This window comes from Eucalyptus grandis, chromosome 3 (genome assembly GCF_016545825.1).
Source record: "Eucalyptus grandis isolate ANBG69807.140 chromosome 3, ASM1654582v1, whole genome shotgun sequence".
In the NCBI taxonomy this organism is placed as follows: domain Eukaryota; kingdom Viridiplantae; phylum Streptophyta; class Magnoliopsida; order Myrtales; family Myrtaceae; genus Eucalyptus; species Eucalyptus grandis.
Genome location: NC_052614.1, coordinates 39,121,201 through 39,130,948, shown reverse-complemented (window position 1 = coordinate 39,130,948; position 9,748 = coordinate 39,121,201). Strand labels below are relative to the sequence as shown.

At 39.3% G+C, this 9,748-nt stretch overlaps 1 pseudogene; it reads left to right on the top strand.

Moving 5' to 3' along the window:
- Window positions 1-1,022: 1,022 nt before the first annotated feature.
- LOC104435234 lies at window positions 1,023-8,235 on the top strand (annotated as a pseudogene).
- The last annotated feature ends 1,513 nt before the right edge of the window (window positions 8,236-9,748 follow it).

The window sequence follows — 9,748 nt, the reverse complement described above, 5'->3', positions numbered from 1 at the left end:
TTTTCTCTTCAATTTGGTCATTCAGGGATCAAATTGCATAAATTTTAAACCCACAAAAGCCACAAAGGCGTAAACAATAAGATTCGGCCGAGAACCAATCAAGAATAGTTAAGAACCGGTCAAATTGACGTGAATCGGTTTGACTGATCCTACCGGCCGCTGGCAGGGCAAGTCGGGTCAACCCCTTGTCAGCCAATTTTGGATCTCTTGCAATCGGTTCTAGGATCCTTATTGTACCAATTTCACTCTTACGCCCTCAATTTCCCATGATTTTGCAGATTGGCTCTTCGATTCCATGAATTTGTAATTTGGGCCATCATTAGGCCCTTAAGCACAATTCTTATTTTAAACTTGAATTTTTGCAAATAGGACCCATCCGATCGATTACTCGATGACTCCATCCTCACAAGGAAGTAGTGTTTCCTTTTTCACCAAATGGTATGGTAGTGTTGGAAACCTATCTTTCCAAATTATTTGATATACTAGTGAAAGGTATACATAAATAATGGTAAAAATATTACAACGAGGATGAAGTCAAGAAGGGTCTCACCAAATGAGATAAACATCAAATTTAACCCAATAATATTTTTTAAGATTTTTTTTTTTTTTTTTTTGGCTAATGATACGGTCTCTAGTTTCTTAAAATACTCAATCGATGTCAATATTTAGAATAGTTTTTTTTTTTTAACAAATTTTGCGATTCTGTCTTGGCTTTTTTAATGTGAAACGTCAAAAAGTTCTTCACATTATTTAGATATTGATGTGTAGAATCAATCATACATAATGATTTAATGATTTTTTTAAACTAAATAATTATTTTCTGTTTCGAATTTTGCAAAGAGGCACAATTGATGGATGTCAAACGAAACCAAGATGGCTTACGAGGGTGGCCAAAATAGAACTCAAAACAAACTTCAGGGGCGGAAAACGGAATTGTCGAGAAGAATTAGAAAGAAAAATGGCTCCAATCTCTCTCCCGCCGTCCTTTCCCTCCAGCATTCAAAAAGGCAAAAGAAAAAACATCAAGTTCCGCCATCGCCGTCAAGGTCTTTCGAACGAGATCCCTTCGAGCGCGCGCGCTCTCTCTCGAGAGAGAACAGCGATTCGATTCGACGCCGCCTCTTGCATCATCGATCGATCGATCGATCGAATCGCTCCGGGCTGGTCGAGATTCCATGGCGGATCGGGGCTCGCAGGAGGTGGAGAGAGCTCGGTTGCTGAGCTTGGCTCTGGAGTTCGGCTTCGACGAGCAGTCCGCCAGCAACTGCTTGGACCGTCTCGTTTCCCTCTACGGTACCTCCAATCGCTTACTTCGTCGCGCCCGATTTCTTTCATGCCGATTAGCGCTGCATAGGTCATGTAGGTGTTTCATCGTCCACCACGACTATGATGGCTGGGGAGTACTCTGCTTTAGGTTAGCGAAGTGGTGGTCTTGATGACGAGCGAGATGTCTGGTGCGGTTCCGGTTCGATGCGTCGAGGTTGCTCCGGATGGTGGTTTTTCCTGGTTATTAGCCGAATCGCGTGGTATCTTGGTGATTAGGGAATGGCGTGGTTGCTAAAGAAGGAGATTTATTGCGGTGAGGCTTTTATTCTGACAGTGCCTTTGGAGTAGTCGACCTTTATGATTTGAATGGACCGGAGGAGCTGATTAAATGTAGTTCACTGAGCGTTAATCCCAGCCCTATTTCTCTGCGGGTTTTGTGGAGTAGTCTTATTGACTGGCGAAATGTCTGACTTATTTCTGAACTGAACGCGAATTTACATAAAGTGTCTTGCCTACGAATTAAGTATGGTGTGTCACTGTACTAACTGCAGATTACATATTGTAGATTGTATTTATTTGATCTCTCTCTCTTTCTCTCTTTTTGTTATGGAACTTGCAAAATCATCTCTATCTTCTTTTGGTTTTCTTAAGGTGACGAAGGTCGAGAGTTTATCACTGTGGAGCACTGTGGCGATGATTTTCTGGCTGAACTTGCCGAAACTATGCAAGATACTGAGGATTGGGATGATTTGCAAGCTGCGGAATCAGAAGCTTGTGGAGTTTTGGCTGACATGTTTGGCCAAGATGTCCCTAATGACGGCGAATGCAATGTTGTGCATGATGTTAATATTATAGAGGATTCTCCACAACCTAAGAAAAATCAAACATTTCTTGAGGTGGATTCTTCTACTGAAAGTGAAGACGAAGATGATACATTTGGCAGTGCTCGAAGCAATTCGTCCACTCAACTTCTGGCCAGACGATCTTTAGAATCAATGGTATGCTTCTGAAAACTGAGAAGTTGTCTCACTCCTTTCTGCCCTAACCAGTTTTGAAGGGATTAAGAAAAAGAAAGAAAAGCAGGGTGGCCTGGCATGTTTTTCCCATGCCCAAAACTAATTTGGTTGATAGTTGTTTTGTTTGTGGCTTAAGTTTTTGATTCATGGACCTAGATTTGTCTTGGGATTGGGCCGTGTAATTTCTTGGACCAAACGCATGGCTTGAAGAATGTCTCAGTATTGTACAGGGTTGCCCATTCTGTAAAGAAACTATAGGCACCTGAAGAAGACACGATAGCTACCAGGCAAATCCCATGAGTCTGGCCACAATGGTCCAGTTGTTTAGGAGGTTGACAAAAAGTTGGCAGATCTCAGCATGACCTTTTATTCTTTTGACAATGATTCTGCACCTGTATTTTTATATATTTTTGTTGCTGAGGTATATTGGGGTCAACAAGGAAAACGAGAAGAATTGAGAACAGATTGTCTTGGTTTTTGATTGGCATCTAATTGCTTAGCCTGTTAGATGAAAGTACGATTCATAATATTTAAGTGCTGCGGTAATGCTTCTCTTAATTATGAGTGGAGAGGGAAATTAGGCAACTAGAGATTGTACCTTCTTTTTTGCTGCCATATTGGACTTTCTGGATTGCTGCACAATGATCTAAAGAGTTTAGGTGCCTGTGTAGATGCGTGGTATGCTTCAAGAAATCCTTTTCAGATTAGTAAATCAACTTATCAATATTAAACATCAAGTGAATGGTAGATAGATGATGCCTGTGTTTGGTCAAAAGATGTATACTCAAAGAGAAACCATCTCTCTGTAGAAGGAATTGCAAGCTATTTCATGACATTCTCAAGGATTATAGAAAGCTGCAGGGGTTAGAAAAAAGGTCAGCAAACTATCTTAAAAGGAGACGACCTGACGGGGTTATTGACAGTTTAACATGATTAGAACATGGGATGGTGCTTCAGTATGCACCTGCAAGGACAATACATATTCCCAATTTGTACCAACCACTCATGCTTCACACAATTCATCAAATAAGTTATTGAGTTGCTGGAAGCCAATTGAAGACAGGCGAAAACTCCAGAATGTCAGAATGATAATCGAACTGAAACTTGACTCTGTATTGGAAAGAGGTGAGCTCGTGTTGCAAACTCATGCGTATAGATTCACAAGGAAATCTCTCTAAGACAGTAAATTGCCTATGAGGGCTCTCATCCAATCAAATGTATAATAGACACTCCTAACTTGCCAGTTACTTCCACAGGCTATAAGATCTAAAATGACTTAAATGACAACTATTTGGTCAATAAGAACAGTTCATTTTTGTTTTTGATATGTAATAATACCTATATTTCTCAAATATTTTGAGTATGGCACATCATCGAAGTGTTGAATTTAGCATCCAGCATCTTTGATAGGTGTGTTTCGCAAAATGAAGGCTTGGGATTTCTTTGTGCACAATTTTCATTTTTCTTCACTCCACATCAGAAACTATTTATGGTGCTGAAGAGGCTTATTTGTGTTGAAGGACTGTAAGAGCACTTTGTCACTCATGGTTCGATATCATCAGTTTCAAATAAAAGACGTTGCTCTCGGATTTCGACATGCAAACAAGGAATTCTGAGTTTTGAGGAATTGCAAGCCTTGGATGACATAGAATTGGCAAATGTTGTTATATTCGGAAACAAGGCATTTCGACCAATGCAGCATCAGGCTTGCAAAGCTTCTGTAGCCGAGCAAGATTGCTTCATTCTCATGCCCACTGGAGGTGGTAAAAGTTTATGTTACCAGGTTAGTGAATGTTAACATTATTTCATTTGTGTAATGATGGAATGTAGAAGTATGTGTGGAGACAATGTTTAGAGCACAAGCCCTGTGCACTTTGCCGAATGGTTCCACCAATTACATACTAGATGGGTAGAACTGTATATTGAAATTTAAGCTATAAAATGATCTTGCAATCTGCTTTGCTAGCACCGTTGAGAATTTTGTGCTTAAACTTAAGGAAGAAAATGCTTTCCTAATGCAAGTGAAGCGATAGGAAGAGATTCAGGTACATAACCATGTGTTCAAAACTTCAAATGTACGGGATTGGACTCAGTTGGAGAAGAAGGAAATACAGGACATTCTCGTTCTGCCTTCGCCCATCTCTGTCCATTCTGTAATTTCTAGAATTTGAGGTCTGCTATGCTTCTAGGACCTTCGAATTACTTACTGGAAAATTTTTCTTGTTTTTGCATGTAAGTGCTGTTGTCAGTCATATTTCAGGTCTAATTCAAAAGGGTTATTAAGTCAAAGAGGAATAAGTTTTCAAATTAATAGCACCAAATTCAGATTGTAGATGTCTATATTTCCTATGCAGGTATGTGCTATGTCATCATCTCAACTAGGGGTGATCATTTCCATAATTGGTTTGAAATGGATGTCCTTTTTTCATATAAGATGGATCTTGGGAGCATGCAAAATATTGGATCCACAGAATTAAGAAGGAAGATATTTAATCTGAATTTATTAAGTGTTTTCTGTTTAGTCTTGAAGTATTTCATGTATGTTTCTAACTGAAGTAATTATAAGATAAATAGTGACAACTGGTGCTTTCTCATCAGCTAAAGGTGAATAAAAGAGTTATTCCCTCATCCCTTCATTTGCTCTTTCTGATGTTTTTACCCTTCATTTCAGCTGCCAGCAACTCTTAAACCAGGTGTCACAGTTGTTATATCTCCCCTGCTATCTCTCATCCAGGATCAAATAATTACTCTAACCCTCAAGTACGGAATTCCATCAACTTTCTTGAACTCTCAGCAAACTGCTGCCCAGGCAGCAGCTGTCCTCCAAGAACTAAGGCAAGGTTTAGCTCGATCACTCTCTCTCTCTCTCTCTCTCTCTCTCTCTCTCTCTCTCTCTCTCTCTCTGTGTTCCAACTAAAGTTTATCCTACCATACAATCATTATCCCCCCATAAAATGGTTTGCTCCATTTGTTGCAAAGGATGCATATTTTTTATGCGGTTAATGAAAAGATGCATGCCTAAGATGTTTCCCTTAAAAATAAATTTTAGCATCTTAGCCTTCCGAGAGAAGTATATCATACCATCCGATCTTTGTCCTGCCATAAAATTTTGGGCTATGCTTCATTTGTTGCAATGGGATTTCTACTGGACTTCTAAAACTTTTTTTTTTTTTGCTGAGTGTTGGGATTGTCAAGTCATTAATCTCCACTGATTTGCCTGCCTTTTCAGGAAAGATAAACCATCGTGCAAGCTATTGTATGTAACTCCTGAAAGGATTGTGGGAAACCCATCATTTCTTGAGATATTGAAATGCTTGCATAGAAAGGTACTAATTCTGATATATTGTAACTTTTTCTGAAAGTTTCTTTTTAACTTTTTGATACTCGGCCATCACACATTGCAGGCACAAATAGCTGGTTTTGTTGTCGATGAGGCACATTGTGTGAGGTATGCTTTTTGGTATCCTTGTATCTGAAGCAAAGATCGTGCTAGAGTTACATCAAATGGAAAAAACGTATTTATAATGTTGCCACTGCAAAACTACTGTCCTTGTTCCAGAGAAAAAAGCAAGTTAACTTTTATACATGCCCGCTCAAACTCTTTTTTTCAAACGTTTTTGCATCTTCTGTGTTTCTGGCCTACTTATGTTGTCAGTGTCACGCTGAACCTTCTGAAACCCAGACCTTCTGTGGAGTTCTAGTATAACAGAATGCAATTTTGAAATAACTAATTCTGGAAATGATCTAGTTCCTTGTTTTGTGAAAAGTCAGTGGCACATCATTAATCATAGTAAGCACAATGCACACAACTAAATTAAGCTCCACAGAAATTACTTTCGGATGTAATTGAAGGTGTCCATGTTTGGCACAAAAGTTAGGTCATTTAAGCTGGTTCTTGTGTCCCTACATATTCTTTTAACTTTTATACTATTCATTAACAACTTGAGATATCAAGCCAAAGTTCACACATGTGATCATTGATTGATTGTGTTTCTTATGAGGTCTTTATTGGACTTGCTCTGCTAGTGCGATTTCATGAAAGGAACGTATCGCTGTTTGGAGCTTCTCTTGTATATTTGAATGATTGTAAATCAGTAAAGCTTATTGATCATTACTTTCATGGTTGTCACTATTGCAGTCAGTGGGGACATGATTTTCGTCCAGATTATAGGGGACTGGGATGTCTCAAGCAAAACTTTCCATATGTCCCAGTGATGGCCTTAACTGCAACCGCCACCCAGCCAGTTCGTGAGGTACGAAACTTGCACATTATCCTCCAAATTTTGTTGAAAAAATCGTTCGGGTCTGATCGAAATGTACATCCATTGTAGGATATCCTAAAAGCTCTCAGGATTCCCCATGCTCTTGTTCTTGAGACAAGCTTTGACAGACCAAACCTAAAATATGAGGTCATATCTAAGACCAAGGAACCACTGAAGCAGCTTGGAGATCTGCTAAAGAATCGTTTGCTAATTTGTGTGGCATAGTGTATTGCCTCTCGAAGAGTGAATGCGTTGATGTTGCAAAATACTTGAATGATAAGTGCGGTATAAAAACAGTGTACTATCATGCTGGATTAGCAGCCCGTCAAAGAGTAACTGTTCAAAAGAAATGGCATACTGGAGAGGTCCAGGTTGTATGTGCAACCATTGCTTTCGGAATGGGAATTGACAAACCTGATGTTGTAAGTTTAAATGGACTCTAAGCCTTTACCTATATTTAGTTGTAGAGTCAAGCTGACAAGCCGCCAAATACTCAACTAATTCACTTTTTTTCTGATGTTTTAGTTTCACTGATTGGTTTGTTAGCGTGCTTGGAAGTAAACTTTACTGGTTCCATGGTCCAGTGGCCTGCTAAATTGTCATTCTTGGCTATTGATTGCAACTAACGAATTATATATTTTTTTCAAGTCAGATTCTTTCTTCCATGCATGGCACTTTGTTGTGCTGGAATTAATTAAACTAGGATAAAGTTCTTTTCTTTACTGTAAACGTGGCAAATGAATCTGATCTAATTTGTCCTCCTTTTATAATGTTTTTATCATTTTTCAACTTTGGTGGTTCAGTAAATATTTTGTTGTGGCATGTGGTCAGCGTTTTGTCATCCACAATACAATGTCCAAGTCAATCGAAAGCTATTACCAAGAATCAGGGAGGGCAGGAAGAGATAATCTACCAGCTGTGTGCATTGCTCTATATGCCAAAAAGGATTTCAGCCGGGTTGTGTGCATGTTAAGGAGTGGTCGAGGTAAAACTGAAATCTTTAAAAGTGCAATGGCTCAAGCTAGGAAAATGCAGCAATATTGTGAACTCAAGGTAATCCAATTTGTGTTCTCAACTTCTCTCTGATGATCTCAATACCCTTTGGGCTTAAACTCATATTCCACGCGCCTAAATGGAGCAAGGTCTATTGATAAATGTGTGTTTCCTCTCTAATTTGTGAAACTTTCAGGATGAGTGTCGTCGGCAAACCTTACTTGCGCACTTTGGCGAGTCTTTGAATCGGAGAGACTGTAAATACGGTTCTAATCCTTGCGACAATTGTCTCAAAGCCTCTTCATAAAGGTAAACCTTTCAGGTGTCAACTCTCTCGATGGGTGACAGGTACCGACTTACGCATGATCTTGATCTGCATAGTTCTTCTGATTCCGTCATCTGCAATTATTGGAAGACCACATGGTAATGGAGGGGCAAAGGTCCTTAACTATGGACACAGAATTCTTCAGTTATGATGGTCATGTCATCTCGTGTTTGTCTTTTCCTTTCATCTGTCGCCATGTTCCTCGTCTGGAACTAATTATTTTCGTGAGGGGAAAGAAAATGTTGGTCGACATATAAACCGGAGAGGCATATGGGAACACGCCCTCCGGTCTTGACTGCAGAAGAAAATGTTTCTTGTTTCAGTTAGTGAAGACTAGCAATGAAATCCAATTATACAAGTGCATGTTGCCTTTCGTCTTCTTTCCTGTTTTGAATTAGTGATGAATGCATATCATGATTGCATCTGAAGTTAGTTTACTTGCAGATTCAATTAATCAAGTGGTATATCTTAAGATACAATCGATTGGTTGAAAACCTTTATTAGGGTACAATCATTTGTTAATCCATCCATTGAACACCACTGGCTTTATTTTTCTGCCCCAGATCTCTCTTGCTCTCACTACTGTTGACACATTTTGGCTCACTTCATATACTCACTGTATACGTAATTCAACATAATGGTATTCCAAAAAGGGCCATCTGTTGATTTATGGTCTGTTTAAAGGTAGGTCTAGAATCTCATGGACAACATTTATTATTCTTCTTATCCAGATAATTTGATTCAGTTTTCAGTTCGTGTTCGGCATCGATAATAATAGATGGTCAAGTTATCGATAGTCTTTGTGACGGAAAATTGGAGACAGAATTGTCAAGCATGATTCTATCCTCACAGTTCATAAATAATGTCTTGCTATTTATGTTTTTCCATTTCCAGCAGTCATGTAATTTTCTCTATCGAGTAATTAACGCGTATTAGTGTTGATATACTTTGGAGAGAGACAGGTTGGTCCTGCGAAAATTTTGAGTGACTCGTTATGTTATAATAATTACAGGTGTCCTGTCTTGTCCTGCCATTCTTCGTTTTTTTCACACTTTTTTCTTGTGACCAGATTCAACCTTGTGTTTCTGGGAGATTAGTGAGCTAAACATGCAGGTAAATCTTGGTTTTTAGGTTGAGTTTTGTCGATGGTTGGTTAACTTGGTTTCATCAAAAAGCCTACTCTGGTCTCTGTTGGGATATCACAGTAATCTTGGTTTAGACGGGTGACATTCGGGTGCTCTAGCAGCGGGCACTACATTGAGTACCCAAGAGTAATCGTAGCTAATTAATGAATCTATCGGAAAAAAAGAGAAGTAATTTTTTATTAGAAAATTTTACAAACTAAAAACTAACTACTCTGGATTTTCTACTTCTACTTTGCTACGACATAGCGGACATGAATTATTACTCTTGAGCCACTTGATGATGCACCTGAAGTGAAATGAGTGCAAGCATGGTATCTTTATCACTTTATTTTCCCCATCTAGTTCGTCTAAACAAATAGAACAGCATCCGTCACCATTCTCGACAAAGTAGCTCTTCTACTTGAGCTTTTCAACGGTGCTTTTGGAGATGCCCCGCGTGACTTGATCAGGATTTGGCTCGTATCCTCCAATTGAGGCTTCCTCAGATTCTTCCATTTGGACTTCATCTTTGGTGGCCAATTCCAAATTTATGTTCATGTCAAACCCTCCATGGCCATTACCAGATGCCCGAAACACTGTACGCAGAATAGCTCTTATAATAGCAGCCCAAAAGCCGTGATGAACGCCCAAAGCATCGAGGACTCTCTCCATGTGCGTTTCGCAAAGGGATTGCCATGATAGGATGCAGAGCGGCGTCTTAAATGACTGACTCAACTCCGACAGTGTAGTGTCTTGGAAACT